Source organism: Schistocerca cancellata, chromosome 5, assembly GCF_023864275.1.
Source record: "Schistocerca cancellata isolate TAMUIC-IGC-003103 chromosome 5, iqSchCanc2.1, whole genome shotgun sequence".
Lineage (NCBI taxonomy): Eukaryota > Metazoa > Arthropoda > Insecta > Orthoptera > Acrididae > Schistocerca > Schistocerca cancellata.
In genome coordinates, this window is record NC_064630.1 from 80,263,191 (window position 1) to 80,286,609 (window position 23,419).

At 42.1% G+C, this 23,419-nt stretch overlaps 1 protein-coding gene across 3 annotated transcripts in view; it reads left to right on the plus strand.

The window, feature by feature from the left end:
• The window catches only part of LOC126187490 (uncharacterized), a 1,186,162-nt gene that overhangs the window by 262,568 nt on the left and 900,175 nt on the right, over positions 1-23,419 (plus strand). Inside the window, exon 2 of one of the 3 annotated variants that reach the window (XM_049928599.1) lies at positions 22,453-22,675. The exons of the other annotated variants lie outside the window; for them this stretch is intronic. The gene's annotated coding sequence lies outside the window, so the exon portion shown is untranslated. The remainder of the gene's footprint in view (positions 1-22,452; positions 22,676-23,419) is intronic. 3 annotated transcript variants of the gene reach the window in all.

The window sequence follows — 23,419 nt, forward strand, 5'->3', positions numbered from 1 at the left end:
TCGATGATTTCGCCAGTTACTACCAAGTGTGACCTCTCTGACAGGATATCACGGATCCAGCACGTAACTGAGACGGTATTCCATATGCACGCAGTTCCACTACTTGTGTGGTACAGTGTCAAAAGCCTTCCGGAAATAATAAAGGGACCAACCATCAGCAAATGTTTGGAAAAATAGAAATAGCAGTAGGAAAACGAGTAACATAAGAATATAGCCGTCCTGACATTTATTTGCGGCAGTAAAAATTGGTTGGTAACAAGAAAGGGGTAAAGACAAACATCAAGAATTCAGATTGAAGTTTTGAGGCCCCTACAGTTAGATTAAGACGTCAATTAGGAATTGCAGCCATAAGAGAAGATCTAAAAATATTCGTTCTAAGCGACAAAATCAGAGAAAATGGGAGGAAATCTTAAATATATCAACAAAGAATGTATCGGTACAAATACCAGAAACAAATAGAATCTAGTAGACCAATAAAAAGTAGATAAACGAGAGACCGTTAAAAACATACAGATGATGTATGGAAACGGAACAAGCATTCGCAGCTACGTCTCTGAAAAAGATACGTGACGATGACGCGAAGAAATGCTATGATTGCTCTATGTATCTATTCTTCGACCCGCGCTTCGATACACTGTATGTAATTTTCGGGTGATAGTTACAGAATGTTAGCTCCACACTTCGACCATTGTGGAGACTGGATTGGCGGCCACTGTTAGACTCTGCTGTTTGTACCACAGTGGGTACAAGCCACTGTGTGTAAAAAAAAAAAAAAAAAAAAAAAAAAAAAGTTAGAGATGCTGGACAGTTTATCCAGACATATGACAAAACATCTCGGAAGTCTTGAATTGTAGAGGCAGCTGTGCCGCATTTGTTGCTAATTGCATCCCGTTTCTCAGGTCTCATTTCTGAACTGTTCCACATTTTCCGATACGCTTCGCTGCGCCTGTTCTTTGAATTCGCTCCGTCTTCTGTTATAACAGCAACAGACAGAGATGTAACACACGTGAAGTATCTAGAGCTTCCAGTGGTATACTGTTGATTTGCAGAACACTGGGAAATTTTCGAATCACTGGATTTCTCATTAATGAAAAGCTTCCGCGAAACGTTTAATGATGTTGGAGCTTTCCGCGTTCACGTCATTTCGTCACAGAATGCAATTAGCAAGCTTTCGCCAGTGTGGGATAGTGGAAAACGCATATTTCCATGAAGTGAATGAAGAATAACGCCACACACGCAGGAAAAACCGCAGGCAACAGAAATTAGTGTGCATTCAGAAACGACGTATCTGGCTTAGTAGCACCAGTTCCTGTTAATTTAGCCAGAATAACAAATTGGCTGTCTGTCTGTCTAAATATGGTACTTTAAATCGTGACGAAAACGTATTCGTTACAGTAAGAGTATCACGTGCATAACGCGTACGAATACATTGTAACTTAGTCAAAAGTACAGGCAGTAATCGACACGATTACTCTCCAATTTAAACTTAGGCCTTAGGCAGAGGGTGCGTAGAGCCACTTTCAGACTATATCTCTACCGTTCTACTCTCGAATAGCACGTCTAAAAATTAATTCTTAATATCTCCGTGCCAGCTCAAATTTCTTCTGTTTTATTACAGTGGTCATTGTACCATATGTAGGTGGGAGTCAACAAAATATTATGGCATTTGGAATAATACGTTGGTGGTCGAAATTTCGTGAAAAGATCCCACCTCATCAAAAACGCCCTGTTTTAATGATTGCCACCTCAAGACACTTGCAGTATCTGTGACGCGCTTTTCTCCATTCTGCGATAATACAAAACTATCAACCCTTCTCTGGACCTTTGTTATGTCCTCCATCAATTTTATCTACCAACCTATGCAGCGCAGCTATACTCCAGAAGAGGACTGCTCAAGTTAGTGTAAACAGTCTCTTTAGAAGATCTGGTGCACCTTCGTTCTGCCAATAAAGCAGAGTCTTTTCTCTATCTTTAGAAACATTATCTATGTGATCGTTGTAATTCAGTTGAATAGAAAGGCTTGAAATTTGAGTTTGATTTAGCGTGTAACCGAAGTATAGCAGAATTTTTTTGTACTCATGTGGAGGATCTCACACATTTGTTATTTCGCACCACTCAGTTATCTTGTCAAAATCATTTTGTAATTGGTTCAGAATTTATGATGACGGTAAACGTCGGCAGCATCTGGAAACAAAGACGCTGTCCAGATTAAAATCGTTTACGTACGTCAGATGTGTAACGCCTTATATAAGAAGTCATCATAACGTCGTTTTCACTTACAGCACGCGTGGTTGGCTACGAAACTCGATTTGAAAGCTAGTTTGGTAGTGTCTGTAAACTATATACACAAAATGTATTCTCTGTTTAAAATTACGGCGAAAATAAACTATGAAACTACGTCCCTTAAGACTTTTTCTGCTATTCGGACAGCACAGTAAGGTACAGTATTTCAGGAGAATTGGGGCATTCTTCTAAAGAATTTATCACCTCTAAAGCCATGGGGAATGCGAATGGAAGCTATGTATTCACGTTATGGAGGATTTAGTTGCGTGGGCCTCAAGAAGTAATTTTGTGACCACGCAGCTTCAACAGTATGATTTAGGGTAATCATCGCTGACTATCCCATGCCTGTGGTAGCCTCTCTGATAACGTCACCTGCTGAAAAGGTAGTTCACACCACCATTTAGCACTGTTCTTCTCTATTGCAAGGAAACAAAAATAGTAGCCATAGTTGGAGATTTATTTTTGGAGCATTGCTGACACTTTCAAGGGGGTGTGACATAGATCATGAGTTGAGTGTTATCTGAGTTGCGCGTGTGGTGCAAATGCAGTTTCATTCGCATTTTGGATCTTCCATTTTGGCTACAACGTTTGATATCCTCTGAAACGATTGTAGGGCAATGTATGGTTTTTAGTCGTTAGCAGTGTGTCTGATGCAATAGAGAAATTTATTCCACATGAAAAAGTTGCCTTATAATAGTATCCGTTTAAAACTGTGAAAGCGAGAGCATTGGAGAATTTTAAGTCCAGTGGCAGTTTATCAGTCATGATCTAAATTTTTGAGTAGGCGTTACACAGAAATTCTGAAATGAGGTGTCTCGAAGAGATACGGCTGAGTAGGAGGGAAGGCGAATGCTCGACTTCCGGTTGTTGGGAGAATCCTAGAAGTATGTGGCTCTTCTGTAAAGGAGAAGCATATAGAACAATTGTGCGACCCAGTCTTGAAAAATGCTCCAGTGTTCGGGATCTCCACCATTTAGATTAAAGGAAGACATGGAACCAGTTCAGAGGCGTGTTGCTAGATTTGTTACTGTTAAGTTCGATCAAACGTGAGAATTATGAAGTCTTTTCGTAAACTCTGATGGGAACCCATGGAGGGAAGATAACTTTCTTTTCGCGAAACATTAAGGAAAATTAGAGGACTGGAATTTGCGGCTAACAGAAGAATTATTGTACTGCCGCCAACGTTCATTTCACCTAAGGACGGCGAATACGTGATAAGGGAAACTAGCGGAAAAATGCTCCTGTCGGAGCGCTAAAAAAGCGAATATGTTACTGTTTATTTAAAAGACTGACTAAAAAGTGGGGTATCAGCTGCATCGTTTTTCCTTCCTCAACAACTTTAAAAATTTTACCAAAAATTTTGGCGTTCGAACATATTCGCGTTCTTTTTACATGCAACTCATCTCTGACTTCCACATGCTCCCCTAACTGTAACTCGCTCACACCCAAAATTCGTAGCTGTAAGCCGCTCATACCCCAGTTACCCTTTCTCACTCACTCATTTGTGTTAGTATCTCTCTCTCATTGTCTCCTGTGTCACAGTCACAGTTCCCTTCGTTCTGTCCTACAGTCTCTTCTTACTGTCTACCTCTCTCTCTCTCTCTCTTACTGCGACAATCTCATTCCTTCCTTCCTTTGTACTGCTACTGTCTCTTCAGATTGTCACAATCTCTCTTCCTCGTTGTCATTGTCATATACTCCGCCTCTCATTATCACTGGCTCTCACCCACTTTCTCTTTATTCCCTTGTCGCCCCCCCCCCCACCCCCTCCCTTTGGCATAGTCTCCTTCACTCTTTTCGTAGCTGTTCTGCCACTGTCAACTACGTTCCACTGCAAAACTGCCACTGTAACTCTCTCTCTCACTGTCTACTATCTTCCGGTATTTATCACCTTTCCGTCTCTTTGCTATTGCCACTGTCATCTCTCTCAGCATAAAAAAGGGCGAATATGTTCGCAAGCCAAACTTTTTCGGAAAATTTTTAATGGTGCTGAGGAAAATACAACGAGACAGCTGGTACCCCACTTTTCAGTCAGTCTTTCAAACAAACAGCATCAATTCACATTTTTTGTGCTCTGACAGGAGGATTTTTCCGCTGGTTCCCTTATTTTCGACGGTGCAGCAGGACATGTAACTCATATGAAAAGAAATATATTCGTCAGTAAACTTTAGATGGTTTACTTACGTGAATTTGAAATAACGCAAAACTAATTTTACATCTCAAACCGGATTTTACATGAAAAAAAGTTGCATGTGCTTGAGTACTACAACTTGAGCTCTCCACACGATAAAGCATATTTATCCGCGCTATGTCACTTAATAAACTACGTTTTCGCCTTACGACGAATTTTACGTGCGTGTTTTACGTTTACAAATAGGGTAACTTTGAACCTTTGTATCTCGAACACGGATAAAGATTTGAAGAAAACTTTCAATGTTGTTGGAGATTGGGATCATAAGAACACATCGTAAAAATCAAAGCCATTTGCTATGCTATCCGCGGCTGTGTTTTGACAGCCGAAAATAAGTTTTCGGTGTGTTTCTCGCTAACGGATAAGGATTTTTGAAAAAAGGGTGGCGGCTGTTGTAACTAAATGACTAGAGAAAGTTTGAGCAATTTGCTGCGGTTATTTATTGTTTACATTTCGCAACATACCGTGTTTTACGTGTACAAGTAGGGTAACTTCGAACTTTTATTATTTTTATTTTTTTATTGTTTTTTTTACTGATAAAGAAAATTTTCATGGTTGTTCGAAATCGGAATCATGGGAATACATCGTGCGCATAGCCGTCTTGGAATCCTCGGCTGGGTTTTGGTCCGCTGGTGATGGCCAAAGTATAGTAATAAAACCCTTTTTGCTGGGTTTTCCGAGGAACCGTTCACAGTCGAGCCCGCCGTAGACCACATCAATGTAAAAAGAATCATCCGATTTGCTCCATTTGTTTAAGCTGGAGGAAGTGCGTAATATTCATACTTTGACCCTGTACTGCAGGATAGTGACACTAAGACGTTCCTTCTGTTGGGTATACAAATGGTCCCTAGTCCAAGGGCTATCCAGAACACCTGCCCCTGCCTTTGGATCATAAATAGAACCCAAGGTATGAGCATCAGAAAATTTCGTTTTTGTGTGCGGCGTTTTGGAACACATTATCAGGTACGCATGCTGTCGCATACATGCCGATCAGGGCTCGTATGAAAGTAAATAGTCTTTCTTCAATAGCTTCATTTGCGAGTGGAACAGAAAAGGGATTGATTAGCAGTGGTACAAGGTACCCTGTTCCATGCACCGTATGGCGGCTTGCGGAGTACTAATGTAGATGGAGGAGAATATAGCCGGAACGGCCGTGATAACCTGCCTGCTTCAGATTTAGAGATCTGCTGTCTGAGTCAGTCGCTTCATATTTCTGAAGGGAATAGTTTTTTTGCTAGAATAGTTGTCTTGTCACTGACTTATGCACTAGATTCCCAGAGTGCCTCGTTACACCAAATACACAAGCGGCCTGGTGGTTGTACGAGCAGAGAGCTGAGCGGCATTCCCACTTAAAGGGATGCGATAGGGTGTAGCGGATCATCAGCGTAAGTTCCACATGTGGAAGTAGGAGATGAAGTACTGGCTGAAGTAAAGCTGTGAGGACGGGTCGTGAGCCATGCCGGGGTAGCACAGTCGATAGAGCACTTGCCCGCCAAAGGCTAAGGTCCCGTGTTCGAGTCTCGGTCCGGCACTCAGTTTATCTGCCTGCAAGTTTCATATCAACGTACACTCCACTGCAGTATGAAAGTTTCTCCTAAAAGTTCCACAGTTCTAGTAGTTGCCGGAGGCTAATTGCGGGAGTATGCGATGTCGAAGCGTGAGGAATGCAGTGCGTGTTGCGGTAAGCCCAGGCAACAGCCGGCCATCCGGGGTTGGCACGGCGCGCGCAGCTTTTTATCTCCTCGCGTTCGCTGTGACCTCCTCCTGCTACCACAGACTAAACATTACTGCCCCATTTCGTAAACGCTCTACAGGTCTCATTCTTGAGTTGTGGGTCTCTATCAATGAGGGAACCTCGCCGGCCGACGTGGTCGAGCGTTTCTAGGCGCTACAGTCTGGAATTGCGCGACCGCTACGGCCGCAGGTTCGAATCCTGCCTCGGGCATGGATGTGTGTGATGTCCTTAGGTTAGTCAGGTTTAAGTAGTTCTAAGTTCTAGGGGACTGATGGCCTCAGAAGTTAAATCCCTTAGTGCACAGAGCCATTTGAACCATTTGAGGGAACCTCCTTTTAACGAATACTAAACTGATACACAGTCCGGCGTTGCGAGAGATACATGGAAGGCGATAGCAAGAGATATATCAAAATAAAATTTGACCCGGAGCAATGAAATAACTTGGTGAAGTAAGTTGAAATCAATAAATATAATGTGTTTTTGGTGAATTTACGATACCTCCAAATCCACGCATCACTAATCACTTTTTGTGTCGGGTGCTACACTTGGTTCCGCCATTGTGCACTGTAGTGGAGGTGCTCACGAAGGATGTCATCTGTCTCTTCCACATCGCTGTATTGTTCAAGGCGAAAGTATTCGAGATGGTTCTATAATGTACACGATATATTACGAACATTCAGAAATTTTAACGAATGTTTTCGAATACAACTTGGAAACGGCACACATCAGATTGATCGGCACTCAGGCAAAATCGTCCTAACTATTGTGTTGTGCAACAGGCTGAGGAACAACTCATACGAAAAGCGTGTCCGATTAGATAAGCTACATAAACAAATAAAGGTTGTATGAGCCAACAGTTCTAGAAACAAAAATGGTGCGATGAAATCAGTGAGTACGGAATGTGTTACTAAGTGAAGAAAAAATTGTTAAATCCCTCGATATAATGATGAACCAAGACAAAAGCGTAAACTTCGCAACAGAATTGCTGAATTCCCTCAGTGTTCCCGGTATGCCCTAGCAAAAATACTTCTAGACATCGTTACTCACGCGGTGATGATAACCGGGAAAGAAAAAGGCAAGTACATTAATCATACCACGAATTCCACTGATTTCAATTAACTTGCCATTCAGTTTTAAAAGGGTGGAATTTCTGGTAAGATTATTGTACATTATGACTGTCATCGAAGCATAAGGGCAAACATTTTAGTGTTTCAGAATGAATTTTTAAAAACCATGTTTCTCACACGGACAAGTTTACTTTGTTTGCGTGTCTCGGACAAACACAAAACTAATTTGTTTTTGCACACGAAACAAAATAACATGTTAGTTTATCTGAATATACTGCGAATAAGTTAAATTGTACACAAATGCAACGATTAATTGCACTTTTTCCAATTCGCAAAACAACTGAAATAGCTGATCATGCAAAGCGTCTATTTCAAGTAGCATGAACGTAATAAAACTATAAATTTACCAGCAGGAAGAAAGATAAAAACTACACCGACGAACAAAAAAACAAAAGAACAAGATACGTTAAAAATAGCGGTAGACTTCCACAAAAATCTATATAGTGTTCCAAAAGAGGCTCGTAAATGAACTTGCGCTTTTATTGGAATAAGCAGCTGACATAAGAACTCAACTACATAGCAACTATTGGACCGCCAATCCCAGTGCATGCTTTACAGCGTAATCCGTTGACAAACGTCAAAATCATTTGTTGTTTGTTCTTTGAAGTTTGCATTTCAAGGCCAAGTTGACGCATACTTATTGATGAATCATCTCCCACGCGATACAACAGCGTCTGCTCAAATTGTACTGTGCGAACAGTTCTATGACGGGAACATTGGCCAGTGCGACCCAGTTTCTGTCCACGGATACAAATCTACTCCAATTAGAACGTGTTGCCCTTTCCTTCTTTCGGCTTTCCGGACACCACATCCTGTTGCATCACACATTAGATGCATGCCTGCAAGTTGCTATAACAAGCAATGTCCCCTACTTCTTCAGCGACCACTTATGAACTGTAAACGGTAAATTTCCATTTCAGAATATTGGTCCCTTACTTTCATGTACTCAATTTAGTAGTCTCCATTGTTTGCATAATTCCATCGAAAATGTTAAGAAAGCACCGTACAGAAATGAATTGATCATCGAATTGCAGGAAGTCGCCTCCGAGCGATATCTAATGAAACATCAGAAGCTAACAAGCATGTCATTAAAAATGAAATGCGGTTAAGCTCGCTTTAGACTGAAGGTCTTTAGCAGTCAACTAAAACACGTCTCGCCACTAAGCGACGTAACCAAATACATGATACACAGCTGGGAGTTTGAATAGTAATCGTTAGACGCACTTACAATCGAAAAAACCTGGATATTTTTTCCTCCCTCCCTGCCTCCTTCTGCCCTTCCTTACGTTCTTTCTTTTGCCGAATATCGAGAAGCCAGATATATGAAATTGAATGTTCCTCGCGTGATACACCCCTATCGCGCCTTTCCACCCACGAATCTGCACAGAACATTGTAGACCGGAGGATAGGTAGCGAGTTCATTGCCTTCGCTGTGGCGTATACGTCGACTGCATAGAGCTTCGTCATAATGTAATGGTGCCACTGGACGCAGAATAAATCAGACCATATGGTGGCCATCTACTCGCCACGATCCGTTGACTTTTTGCATGTTTTGGAATAGCAGCCTCCCTTATACTCATATTTCTCAAAACTATTTCGGGGAGTATTGAAATAAATTGCAGATGTACTGCGAATAAAAATGTCACGAACTTTTTTTAACTAATTCGTCTAGTTGTTAGATTGTGTAACAAGTCCTAACGCGGGAATATTACTTTCGCTTCACGCGCCTTTCATGCCCTGGCACGCATGTATCGATTGCTTTATTTTAGGTGAGACTAAAATAAACGGGTTTTTGCGAAAGTGCATTAGATCCGAATGAGAACTTAAGCTGCCGCAGACTGATTTCCAATTTCTACTGTGAATCTTATTTTATTGGATACCTGCAACACGCCCTTAAAGACATGACCGTTATTGTTGATCGGTAGAAGGTAAGTGAAGAATTACAGAGACTGAAACTTGTAGGGGTTAGCTCTTTTGCGCACCATCGTTTAATGGTATGTCGTGAGGCTGTTCCGTCGCCGTTATTCGGCCTGACATTGTACAGTGACGTCGAACTACTCCTTAAGATATGCTTAAGAATAGCATCTGCAAATGAATGTCTCCCCCCCCCCCTCCCTCCCTCAACAATTACGCTGAGACATACACAACAGTTAGTGTATTAATAGCGGTTACATTAACACTTCAGTTTCAGGTGTGTGTTTCTGAAAGTCTACGGAGTTCTGTTTTTTATATTCCTTTGAAGCTACAGTTGGTGTCTGATGAAGATTGGGCAGCTGTAAGGTATGAAAACTTCTGTGGATATTTAAATGTAATGTTAAATTGTTGTGTCGATTATTTGCTTTGTGATATTTATAGGTTGATCTTTTCATGTTTGTACCAGCTTTAACGCAGTATGGTTAAATTAAGTTCAACTACAGCAGCAGGTCCCATTGTTGTAGGACCGAGTTAGCATCGCTTTCTGGAGAAAGCCGGCCAGGGTGACTGAGCGGTTCTAGGCGCTACAGTCTGGAACCGCGCGACCGCTACGGTCGCAGCTTCGAATCCTGCCTCGGGCATGGATGTGTGTGATGTCCTTAGGTTAGTTAGGTTTAAGTAGTTCTAAGTTCTAAGGGAACCTTAGAAGTTGAGTCCCATAGTGCTCAAAGCCATTTGAACCATTTTTTCTGGAGAAAACATAACTAAAAGATACAGGCTCGAATTGGGGACAAAAGAAGATTAATGCACAATATGAGTAAAAAAATCAAATGTCTCTGACCACTATGGGACTTAACTTCTAAGGTCATCAGTTCCCTAGAACTTAGAACTACTTAAACCTAACTAACCTAAGGACATCACACACATCCATGCCCGAGGCAGGATTCGAACCTGCGACCGTAGCGGTGGCGCTTCCAGACTGTAGCGCCTAGAACCGTATGACTAAAAGATGAGACAGATTGGTAGGACACATTCTGAGGGTCCGAGGAGTAGTTAATTAGGAAATGGAGGGGACTCTTTGGTGAAAGTAGGAAAATTGTAGATGGACACCAGTAAAAAAGTTCAAATAGATGTAGCTTACAATTCTGATGCAGATATGAAGAGACTTGTAGGATAGACTAGCATGGAGAGCTCCATGAAATCTAGTATCTTCGGGCAGAAAAGCACATTAACCATACAGACAGGCGATGTCGGTAATCTAAATATTGGGAGGAAGATATACCAAAATTCGTACTCACTGCACCACTAATGTGAATACGGAGACAAATGTGATTTTAGCATTAGTGATGATTATGTGGGCTACCGACACCGCATAGTCTGCAGGTAATCAGTTTTTTTCCTCTGGAAAGTCAAATATTTTGAAAATATAGATAGTGCTTTTTTGTCAAAGCGTGTCACTCGCGAAGAGAAGTGTGCACAGACGTCAGAGGAACGCAGTCACGTGCTTCGGTGACCAAAATTGCTGAGCGTAGAGGGATTGGTTTTTTAAGGTTGGCTGATGAGAATCTTTGCAGCCTCCAATGCAAGTCATCTGTGGCATTCATCACTTTTCTCTCTTAAGGGTTAGAGCTGCATTTAGTCCTGCGATTCCACTTCATGCGATTGTTTACAAGTTCTCTCGGCATGTTCTTTTCCGTTGTAATAATTGTGCTGCTGAATGTCTTCCAGTGTATTAGGCTGGCGCACAGTAACCACTGACGCCAGCATCTGTTCTATAAGTCCAAGGAACACGTTCCGGAACGTGTGAGATTGACAGCATCGACCTGGTGCGTATCTGTTGGATGTGCATACATTTCAGTGGGAGTTTGAGTCACGTTGTAGCCGCGTGAGCCACGCCACGAATCAACCCGCCTGGCAGGATGTTCTTCACTGTCGCCTGCACTCAGCTTTTTCTTGCCTTGAAGCATCGATAGATCACGTACGAGGAGAACCTCCAGCAATGCAAGTAATCTTGTTGTATTTATGGAGCCAATTTTTTTACGTACTGTGCCTGAATTCACGGAGTCCTTTTTATTATCACACGCAGAATTCCTTCGTTTTTCTTGGAGCTCGTAAATGTTACGGAGGTTGTTAAGAGACATTAAAACTGTCCGTCAAGCAGAACTGCAGTTTATTAGTCGTTTTCAGGATACGGAAAGTAAGCTGTTGCAATCCGCGTGCGCTAGCGTGTTCAGTGTCGAGAAGTGTACTTTACAAGAGCGTTGCTTGCCTTGCCTTTCGTCAGCACTTAAATCATCTGCTAAATATTACGTTGACCTGATCCCTACCGTGGCACTCAACGGTCACATTTGTTGTCAACCAAAATATCTCTCAAGTATAAGAATGAAGGACTTGTAAGCTCGGTAGAAGATAGATGGTCTGACGTAGTCTGAATATTGAATTTACATCATCTCCCTGTATGAAATATTCAGCACTCGAAATGAACAAGGAGATCCGATCTCATGACTTTAGTATTACGCTCGTCGAATACAGCAGTGTGTGACACTAATTAATCCAGAGTTAATTAGCGACCGTTTGTGCGGCCTAACCACACTCTGTAACAGCAAGGTAAGTAACAGTTCAGTATGTGTAACATTCCTTTCACACTTAGACAGGATCAAGCACTTCAGCATAAGGATATCAAGGTGCATTCTACTTCGTAGTCGTGCTAGGGACTGACCTTGTTCCATTTTGTTCATTCTTACACAATTCGAAGCTCAGTGAGCAGGCATCAGTTTACAAACATAGTGAAAAGTAATTCTCACAAAAACGCGAAAAAAATCGCCTTTGAAGTTCGGAAGATGCCCGAGCGCTACCAGACATTTAGAGGTAAATGATAAGCTGCCGACAGCTGAATGCATGGCGCAGAAATCTTATTACACACTTCCTCCAGGTTAGGCAAATGGAGAAAATCGGATGATTCTGTTAATTTTTAAAATTTTACCGGCGAATTAAATGTTCAAACATATTTCGGGCTTGCTGCCGGTCGTCGTTTAATTCATCACACGATGTTTCTACTGGGCATCTGCCAGTAATCTTCAGGTGGCTCACCATTGGCGGTTCCGAGAGAAAATCGGAAAAATGCGTTTGTCATCATTTTTCGCCGTCAGCAGCCGATATCTAAATAACTAACAGCAGCAAACTTGTCAAATTTTTACAGTATATTCTCTATGCATTTATCAAAAACACCATATTCCCGTTTTCAAACATCTTTATCCGTTATCGAAAAACGCTCCAGAACATAGTTTTTGGATGCCAAACCCGAGCAGCGGATTCTGAGATGGCTATGCACAGTAAGTGGCTGAAATTTATACTATATATTCCTAAGGTTCCGATCTCGAACAACCTTGAAAAGTTTCTTGACATTTTTATGCGTAACCATCCAGACAAATGAGGAATCCAGCTTCGTTCTGATACCGAGTACGGTAGTGCAGTGTATTATTGTGTAGTGAAGTGTTGTATAGTAATATAGTCCACATTTATAAATTACAAAATTTTTGATCAACCAGTTCTGCACAGTTTAACAGACCAATAGCTTGTGCCTTCTGGATTCCGGATGAACTGATGTCCGTGCACAAGATGGTCAAGTGGTAATATGTAGACCCCTTTTGTTATTATTATTATGTAGATATTCTATTTGATTTTTTCCCTTTAAATAGCATATTGATTAGTTATTACTAACACATTTGAAATTATGTTAAAATATAATGTGCTATATTCATGCCAATTCATGTGCAACATTCGGTCTGTTGTTTTATGTAGATAACAGACTAAAAGAAAATAGCAAATAATAATAATAATAATAATAATAATAATAATAATCCGTTTCCGAGATACAGGGGCTCAGATGTACCCTACCTGTACACGTAAAATCAGGTGCAGACGGAAACATATTTATAAAGTGACGTTGCATGGAGAAATATGCTATAAACTGTCTTCGTTATCATCAAACGTGTTCTGTGGACCCTATGTAGTAACACTGCAGCACATACAAAATTTTTGTACACATAAACTGCGGTCTGAGGTCTAAAATTAGTTTTGCGTTATTTCAATTTCACGTAATAAACAATTAAGATTTTACTGTTCCATAAAGTTCTTTTCCTACGAGTGACATGCCCTGCACTAGCAGGAAAAAGAAGGGAACGAGCGTAAAAATGATCCCATCGGAGCACAAAAAAAATGCGAATATATTCGTATGTACACTCCTGGAAATTGAAATAAGAACACCGTGAATTCATTGTCCCAGGAAGGTGAAACTTTATTAACACATTCCTGGGGTCAGATACATCACATGATCATACTGACAGAACCACAGGCACATAGACACAGGCAACTGAGCATGCACAATGTCGGCACTAGTACAGTGTATATCCACCTTTCGCAGCAATGCAGGCTGCTATTCTCCCATGGAGACGATCGTAGAGATACTGGATGTAGTCCTGTGGAACGGCTTGCCATGCCATTTCCACCTGGCGCCTCAGTTGGACCAGCGTTCGTGCTGAACGTGCAGACCGCGTGAGACGACGCTTCATCCAGTCCCAAACATGCTCAATGGGGGACAGATCCGGAGATCTTGCTGGCCAGGGTAGTTGACTTACACCTTCTAGAGCACGTTGGGTGGTACGGGATACATGCGGACGTGCATTGTCCTGTTGGAACAGCAAGTTCCCTTGCCGGTCTAGGAATGGTAGAACGATGGGTTCGATGACGGTTTGGATGTACCGTGCACTATTCAGTGTCCCCTCGACGATCACCAGTGGTGTACGGCCAGTGTAGGAGATCGCTCCCCACACCATGATGCCGGGTGTTGCCCCTGTGTGCCTCGGTCGTATGCAGTCCTGATTGTGGCGCTCACCTGCACGGCGCCAAACACGCATACGACCATCATTGGCACCAAGGCAGAAGTGACTCTCATCGCTGAAGACGACACGTCTCCATTCGTCCCTCCATTCACGCCTGTCGCGACACCACTGGAGGCGGGCTGCACGATGTTGGGGCGTGAGCGGAAGACGGCCTAACGGTGTGCGGGACCGTAGCCCAGCTTCATGGAGACGGTTGCGAATGGTCCTCGCCGATACCCCAGGAGCAACAGTGTCCCTAATTTGCTGGGAAGTGGCGGTGCGGTCCCCTACGGCACTGCGTAGGATCCTACGGTCTTGGCGTGCATCCGTGCGTCGCTGCGGTCCGGTCCCAGGTCGACGGGCACGTGCACCTTCCGCCGACCACTGGCGACAACATCGATGTACTGTGGAGACCTCACGCCCCACGTGTTGAGCAATTCGGCGGTACGTCCACCCGGCCTCCCGCATGCCCACTATACGCCCTCGCTCAAAGTCCGTCAACTGCACATACGGTTCACGTCCACGCTGTCACGGCATGTTACCAGTGTTAAAGACTGCGATGGAGCTCCGTATGCCACGGCAAACTGGCTGACACTGACGGCGGCGGTGCACAAATGCTGCGCAGCTAGCGCCATTCGACGGCCAACACCGCGGTTCCTGGTGTGTCCGCTGTGCCGTGCGTGTGATCATTGCTTGTACAGCCCTCTCGCAGTGTCCGGAGCAAGTATGGTGGGTCTGACACACCGGTGTCAATGTGTTCTTTTTTCCATTTCCAGGAGTGTATTTAAAAGGTTGGCTGAAAACGGGAGTGCCAGTTGGCTCATTGTACCTTCCTTAGCGCCATTAAAAATTTTCCCCAAAGTTTTGTCCTGCGAACACATGCGCGCTTTTTTATGTTGAAGAGATAAGGAGGCAATGGCATTGGGAAAGAGACTGAAAAGTAATAAATACTGGAAGATATTAAGCAGTGGTTGTAGTATAGAAAGGCCGAAGGAGACAACGGCCGTGTGAGAGAAAGAGAGGGACACAGCGACGGTGCAACATAGCTGACAGTGACAGAACAGCTCTAGGAAACGAGTGAAGGAGACAGTACCAGTGGGAGAGGAATAAAGTAAAATTAAAGGAGCAAGTGGGTGAGAGCCAGTGGTAATGACCATGAGGAAGAGAGGGAAAGAGAGAGCCGCAGTGGAAGGAATGAAAGAAGTAATAATAGCAAGAGGGAGATAGTGACAGTGAGAGGAGACAGTAGCAGTAGCAAGACAGAACGAAGGGGATTATGGCTGTGAGACAGAAGACAGTGACAGAGAGATCATGATTATTGGTTGGGCTAAATGAGTTAGTGATAACGGCCAAATGGGAGAGTATGGGCATGAGTGACTTAGAGCGACGGACTAGTGCGTGTGAACGAGTTGCAGTTGGAGGTGTTTGTTGGAGTGAGAGGTGAGTTCATGTTAAAAAGAGCGCCAATGCGTTCGGATCCCAAAATTTTTGGGAAAATTTTCGAAGATTCCGGGGAAGATAGAATAAGGCAGCTACTATCCCACTTTTCAGTCAGTCTTCTATTTAACCAGGAGCATATCCGCGATTCTGTGCTCCGATAGGCGCATTTTTCCTCTGGTTTCCCACTTCTATTATGGTTTTTCACTTCTATTAGAACTGTAAGTTTACTATCGAAAGGAAATTTTAATTGTATTAAATCATAATTTTAATAAAAATGACATTTCTGTTTTTAATTACTATTCTCTTGAACATGAGGTATTAAAAATAAATTAAAGTTCTGTAGAAAATATTCGAAACATCTAAAAGAAAAGAAAATACTTTTCCATTTCTAGAGAATGAGTAGTATTATTGATGTATATAATTTTTTCATGTAACAAAGCATTTCGCTGATCTATATCAAATTATAATTTAATTTAAATCAAGTAGGTAATTAAAAAGGAAATCAAGTTCTTTTTATTTAAAGAATTGGTTGACTGTTTATTAATTAACGTAAGTATTTGTTAACAAATGTTGTAATAGACGTCGCTGCAGTCGAGTACCTTTTGTACTTGAAATGCGTGGAAAAGTTCAAAGGATATTTTTTCGAATTTTTATTAGAATTGCGTTGAACTCGTATAGAAAATTGTCTTGCTATTTAGCTTCAAATCCTCTCAGTATTAAAAAAATGGAAGAGGAGAGAGCAATGCGCTAGGTCCCGATGTTATGACACGCGGATTTAGTAGTGTCTGTAATGTCGGCAGTATCGTCCCCTCTACTCACTGGTGGCACACAAATTGTGTACTTCAGTCGGCGCCGCACATGGTTTAAGCAGCATAATTTGGTTGCTTCATTAGCTGTAATTCCAGAATTCATCATGCGAGTGCTGTGGTTTTCCGTGCATGTCAGTGTTTAAAAGTGATTGTTCTCGTTTGTAATATGAAGCTGGGCCACGTTTTGTAAACGTTATTCGTGTGTGCTGCGTGTGTAATTAAGATGACGAGGTTGAAAGTGACGTCCATTGACTGGAATAGCACTCACATAGCGCATATTGAAAAGTGTATCAAGCTTGCGCTCGAAAACATAAACGCACGAATATTTCGGCAGGCAGAACTACATAGCTCTGCATCAAACGAATAACAAAAACAAAACTGGGTCCAACTTAGAATGCTTGTAACTGCCATCTGAAGATGGATTTGTAAAGAAAAATCCGAAACCGGTCATGGTCTGAAGATGATAAACCTTTTTAAACCATACATGTGGCTGGTAGCTGTTTTTTATAAATTATAAACCTGAAAGAATTGTGTCTGCTGACGGTTCGTACATTACTGGGTTATACATATTACCCGCTCACGATCGAACAACAGTCAGTACATAAGGGACAGTCAAATGAAAACGAGGCAGATGGAAAAGAATGAGCAAACTGTATGTTATTTTGACAGTAATCATAATAATTATTAATACGAGGGGCGTTCAGTAAGTAATGCAACACATTTTTTTATGAAAGAAGTTTGCTTTTGTTCACGCAGGAGATCGGACAGGTTTCCGCGACCTTGTTATGATGGTGACAGACACCTCGCCCAACAAGTCACCGTGCTTTTATTCACTGCCAAGTCTCCATAGACATTCTGCAAGCGCCTATCAATGTCTGCCATGCTCTGGTTTTCCGCCAAAAGAAACTCTGTGGTAGCTCTCTGCTAGGAACGCACATCCGTTAGACGCTATTTTGAAGGTTACTTGTTATGTTATTTTCATGATACTGCCTCACAACCAAATTCCCCATTTTTTTCAGCCGAAATCGGGCGAGAAAAAAATGTGTCGCTTTACTTATTGAACGGGCCTCGTACATTTATACCACTGTGAGACAAGGCATTCAGTGCCTTCATGGAATCATGTGCTTGTGCCGAGACGTGCACTTTTTTGTTCGAAGCAAATTGACGGCCACTAATGTCTTTCTTTAGGCATCCAAAAATATGGAACTCGTACGGGGAGGTCCGTTTCGACAAAGAATGTGAGACCGTCATGTTACGAATTATATATGCTTACCCTTCGCTTCCCATGTTTGACTGTGACGTTGGAACTTCTTGAACCTACAACCAAGCAGAGGGAATTGTTCTTTGTAACAGTGCAGTTTACTAAACTAATTTGTGTTTTATGGCTGATTAATGTACCCATCACGAAGTAATATAGAATTTTGAGGACTCCTTTATCAGTGGGGCCAGTATATGTATTGAGATTAAAGATCACCGTTTCTAATATGCTCTGGAGTAATTCTATTTGAGTAATTCTCAAAGTCTTGCAGGAGAAGGTGTATAGTGTTTCTGTGATTAGGAGATAAACTTTCAGGGATGATAAAGAAGGGTAAATGTATCAATTTGAGATAAGGTACCCAGGTCCAGAAACAACCAAGTTACAAGCGAAAATCGTTCTGATGCCTCTGACAGTGGAGTACATGCACCGTACCATTATTGCTAAGACTGTAGGGTAGTCAACTTTCAGATCTGGGAATATTGACCAAAACAAGAAATCCGTAACTTAAGAGCTGCGAGCATTTGTTCAGAAGAAGAGATGGGGATCACAATAGGAAGATGAACAAGTGCTCATAGCTCTTAAGGTCATTTTCGGACCAGTGGCTCTTACTTCAAACTGATACATTCTTCATTATCGCTGAAAGTTCATAACAGCTTCACAGATTCGCCCCCTGTATATAAGCATAATGGAATGAGAAATTTTTCAGTTCAACATTAGTAATTTTTTCTTGTAGAACAGTAATATGCTGTGGAGGAAAGCGGAGTTTCCGTTTCTCCGAGAACAGCGCTGTCCAGTAGAAAGTGTATGGTACCATCATGTCGGTCCCTCTACTTCATGAGAATTTGCTCTTCGCTGTTTTGTTGTGAGGTGCGTGGTTCTGGAAGGATTTTGACGACTCGTCTCGGATGCATGGTAGTACTTTAGTAACTTCCAGAATCTTAATATTTTGTTCAGAGTGCATATAAAACAACAAGGAAAATTTCTTGAAATTAATGTACTGTATTTGGACAATTCATATTGATGTCAAAGAACTTAATTCGCATGAGTGATTTCAGTATTCTACACGTTCATCTTCAGACGTGAAATATACTTATGACGTGAACATTTAATTGTTTAACTTCCATCTCGATCATTTGAATTAAATACATTCAGCAAAAAAGCTAAGTGGTTATCCCAATAACAGTGTGTTAATGGAATATTGCTAAACGCTCCTAACGTTCCATCCATGAAGATGAATCACACCAAAATTCTTCAAGTTACTTAATCATCCGATCGGTGTTACCAGAAACTGTTCAGAACAGTTTATTCTCGTCAGCGCAACTATTCTTAAAAGAGGCTACCATCACAGTTGTGGTGTTAGAGTGAGAAGGAAGCCGTCAGTTTTGTACTTCGCGAATAATTCTAGCGTCTTCCCGTAGAGATTTCAAGGATCCATGGAAAACCTAAATCTTGTAGTAACACTCCAGTATCTCTCTTCATCGAGTGAGTCTGGATGCTAATGACTGTTCCAGGAACAAGTTACATTCCAAACCATGCCTCCTCCGTAAACACTTGCTTATCACTTTGTGTGTTTCTTCTTTTTTTCCCCTTACTTTTGTAGCATTCCGCACTGTAATATGAATCGGCCAATATTACCAGTCCTGTTACTCCTAGGGGCATTCACATACAGGATTATTGTAAATGATGGACCCATTTTCAGAACTTCGTATTTATTTATTCAAATACAAATACAAAATGAACAAGCTTTATACGAACGAAAAGAGGAAGTTTAAAATTTTTTTTCATAATGTTTTATATCAATTTAATGAATTTGATAACTTGTAATAGTGTAATTAATTAGTTTTTAATAATTATTTAATAATTAGAAATGTGATAAATGTTCTTCAATGTGTCCTCCGTTTGCTGCACGGCAAACAAATGTTATATAAATGTTCAATGTGGCCTCCGTTGGCTGCACGGCAAACATCGACACGGCAGCCAAACTTGGCCCACACACGCGAGAGCGTATCTGCTGTTACTGAGTGCACAGCAGCAGTGATCCAGTTCCGTAGATTGTTCAGAGTGGTTGGTGGAGACGGGACGTAAACAGCTTCCTTCACATAACCTCATAATAAATAGTCGCAGGGTGTGAGATCAGAAATCTCGGTGGCCAGACGTGCAGAGCCAGGTCCTTGAAGTCCCCTGCGACCGATCCAGCGCTGAGGAAGAGAGTCACTCAAAAAGCCGTACGTCACGGTGCCAATGGGGCGGAACTTCATCCTGTTGGAAAATGGAGTCCTTGGAGTCTTCCGTAACTTGAGCGAACAGCCATTGTTCCAACATGCCCAGGTAGGTGATTCCCGATACAGTTCTTTCCGCAAAGAAAAATGGTCCATAAACCTTTGTGCGGGATACGGCACAGAACACGTTGATCTTTATATATGAAGATAGTAACTGTTCTCGAAAGAATAAATGATAATTAATTGAAACTCTCAGCTGCCAACAGGTGTTGTTGATATACCTCGATGGGGACAGCTGAAAATGTGTGCCCCGACCGGGACTCGAACCCGGGATCTCTTGTTTACATGGCAGACGCTCTATCCATATATATATATTTTTTTAATCTCATTTTTTTCGTTTTCGTTCGTTGAATATGCTCGGGGCGGACGTCGTAAGACATCCGTTTAAGTTCGTTGTTGACCGATTAGCTCAGTTTTTTTATTACAGAGGGCTGCTAACCCTCTGACCGAACACGCTGAGCTACCGTGCCGGCATACATCTGAGCCACCGAGGACATAGATGAATAGCGCGACTACAGGGACTTACCCCTTGCACGCTTCCCGTGAGACCCACATTCCCAACTGTCCACAATCTACATATGTAATGTACCTAATAGATATTTGCCCATCCACTCATTAGTAGCGCACACTAAGGTGGCGATTCCCGTAAGAGTTCGGGCAACCTGTGCGCATTCGCACAGACGAAGGTCAATGGCTGGGTAGCCTTTAACTATATATATGAAGATAGTAACTGTTCTCGAAAGAACAGATACCACTGATGACCGTGCAGCTTTTGTAGAATACGTGATAATTAACTGAAACCCTCAGCTGCCGACAGGTATGTACATTGTTGACAGTTAGGAATGTGGGTCTCACGGGAAGCGTGCAAGGGATAAGTCCCTGCAGTCGCGCTATTCATCTGTGTCGTAAGCAGGAGATCCCGGGTTCGAATCCCGGTAGTGGCACACATTTTTGGCTGTCCCCATCGAGGTATATCAACAACACCTACCGGCAGCTGAGGGTTTCAATTAATCATCATTTACGTTGATCTGTGGTGAGTCTCTGTCGTGTTGCAATTGTGAATGTGGATTTTCCAAACCCCATATGCGAATATTGTGCCTGTTGACTTTTCCACTAAGATGGAATGTGGCTTTATCGCTAAAAATTACCCGCTGCAGAAATGCGTCATCCTCCACCTTTGCTAGCACATAACCACAAAATGCGAAACACTTCTCTTTGTCATTGTGGTTGAGAGCCTGCAAAATCTATAATCGGTAGGGCTTGTACAGCAAACGCCGTCTCAGAACTTTCCATACAGTTGGTTGGGGTATTCCAAGTTCTCGACTGGCTGTATTGGTAGACTTACTGGGACTGCGCACAAAACTTTCTTGAATCCGTCGGACATCATCTTCTGACTCAAGCGGTCGGCCTGTGCTTTTTCCTTTGCACACACTCCCAGTCTGTTTAGATTGCTTAAACCAACGGCTAATGCTTTTGCGAGCTGGTGATTGAATACCGACTTTGGTACGAAATGACCGCTGCATCGCAATTTGCGAGTCACATTTTGCGAACTCAAGAATGCAGAAAACCTTTTCCTCCACAGTCGCCATATCGCAAGTGACCGTGAAACGGAATGACGGCCGTATTGCCGCGCGAACTCTACCGGCCGCCTCTGAAACTATCACCGCCCGCCAAAACTTTGAAACTTCCTTTTTTCATTGGTGTAAAGCTTGTTCATTTTGGATTTGTTCTTGAATACATTAGAATTTTTGCTATGATTCATACTTTATTGGCGGCGTCGATAATCTTCAGGTTTCGAGTTTGCAGCCGAGTTAATGTTGCCAGTTTGCACTTAGGTTAGAGTCCAGGCTGAGAGACAACAGATTTGCGGTAGTCACATCTCAAGGAGGCAACTATGGAAACTCCCGCAATATTGTGTCTGATACGAAGCTGAAAATCAGGAGAGCAGTATACGTACACTACTCTGCTCTAGAGATACGTCTCTAATTCATCAATAATCCCACTCATGTCGAATGTACTCCACTAACAATTTCCATATAAGCAGCGCTGGTGAACTGCAATATCTGACTCGTGCTACATCTGAGCATGACAGTTCCTGTGTAATATGTGGCAGTCAAATATTTGAAAATCCATAATTGGAGACTGGGTTTCAGGATCATTTAACAACATGTGCAGTTTCTCTACAATTATGGAAACATTTTTTATAATTTACAACATTCCTGTTAAGCAGCTGAACGTTAGTCCTAAAGCAACCAAAACTCATCTTTTCCACTTAGTTACATGGTTTATAAACGTTATATGAATCTGCTTTGGCAAAACCAAAACAGATGTTGTAAAACCAACGTAAATTAAAGACCATTCGATTGTTAGCAGTGTTACCTCCTGTGTGACACTGCTTTTTTTCTTTGTAAGTTGTATGATTTTGCTAAGGATTTGTGCAGCTGCAACCCATCTAGATATTCAATTGCGAAAGTATTCTATGCGTTACCCAGTGAAGCAACTTCTCTGAAGTAGCCTGTTGTTCTCTTTTTGTTAGGGCCCAACGTCCCACCGACAAATGTGTTCAAAGAGGCGATGGAGCCTCTCATACTTGACTTCAGTAAGGAAGGGAAGTGGACGTGACACTTGCTAAGAGATGGGATTTCCCTGGAGTAATTTAGAGAAACAACGTCAAACTAAAGTTGAGTGCTTGTACCTGGACTCAGATTTTGGCCCTTCTGAACACTGTACAGCGTACTGAAACTGCGTCACCTTGTGAGGTAAGTATTTTTCCGTTCTTTAATTTTTAATTAGAACTCAAAACCTTAGGAATAATTGGATCATTGCGACCATCAGTAGTAATTTTTGATAAGCTTTTGCCGAGAATGAAGCTCCGTGAGCTGCCCGTTTATAAAATGAATTGCACACTACGGTCCACATGTTTCGGTAAGTTGAAGCAAATAATCAAGCACTGCGAGAAACGAGTATTTTACTTTGATTCCGATCTGAATCTGTGATTGGCATGTGATCATCTTTTAATGTGTGTTTCTGTACAGTTCTTAGCTAGTGTCTTCCAAGCAGTCTGTGCTCCTCGGTATCAGATTAAACACTGAGGAGTCCTGCGCGTGAAAGACGTAAAAGTTGTGACGAGTTTTAACCAAGTACCGTGACAAATGTTTCATGAATGCTCGTAAGATACAGAAGAGATGCATAGCCCGACCCACAGGAAAGATGACCGATTTTATATGCAGTAACTACTAATGCCACCTGTGAACGGATGCACGAATTAACCAGCGTGGTGTTTATTCTACCTTCTGTTTTAAATTTAAGAGCTCTGGCATCACAAACTGCGCATAATAACCGAAACTTTGCCGTAAGTTTTGAAACCCGGTTGTGAAAGGAGCGGTGGAGCAACGTGCGACATCGTTTTGTTTTAAATTAGGTAAAAGTGCCACAGACACTTCTGAAACGACACGAACTGTTTATAATAGTAAAGCAATGAGTCGTAAAAGCGGTGTAGTGGC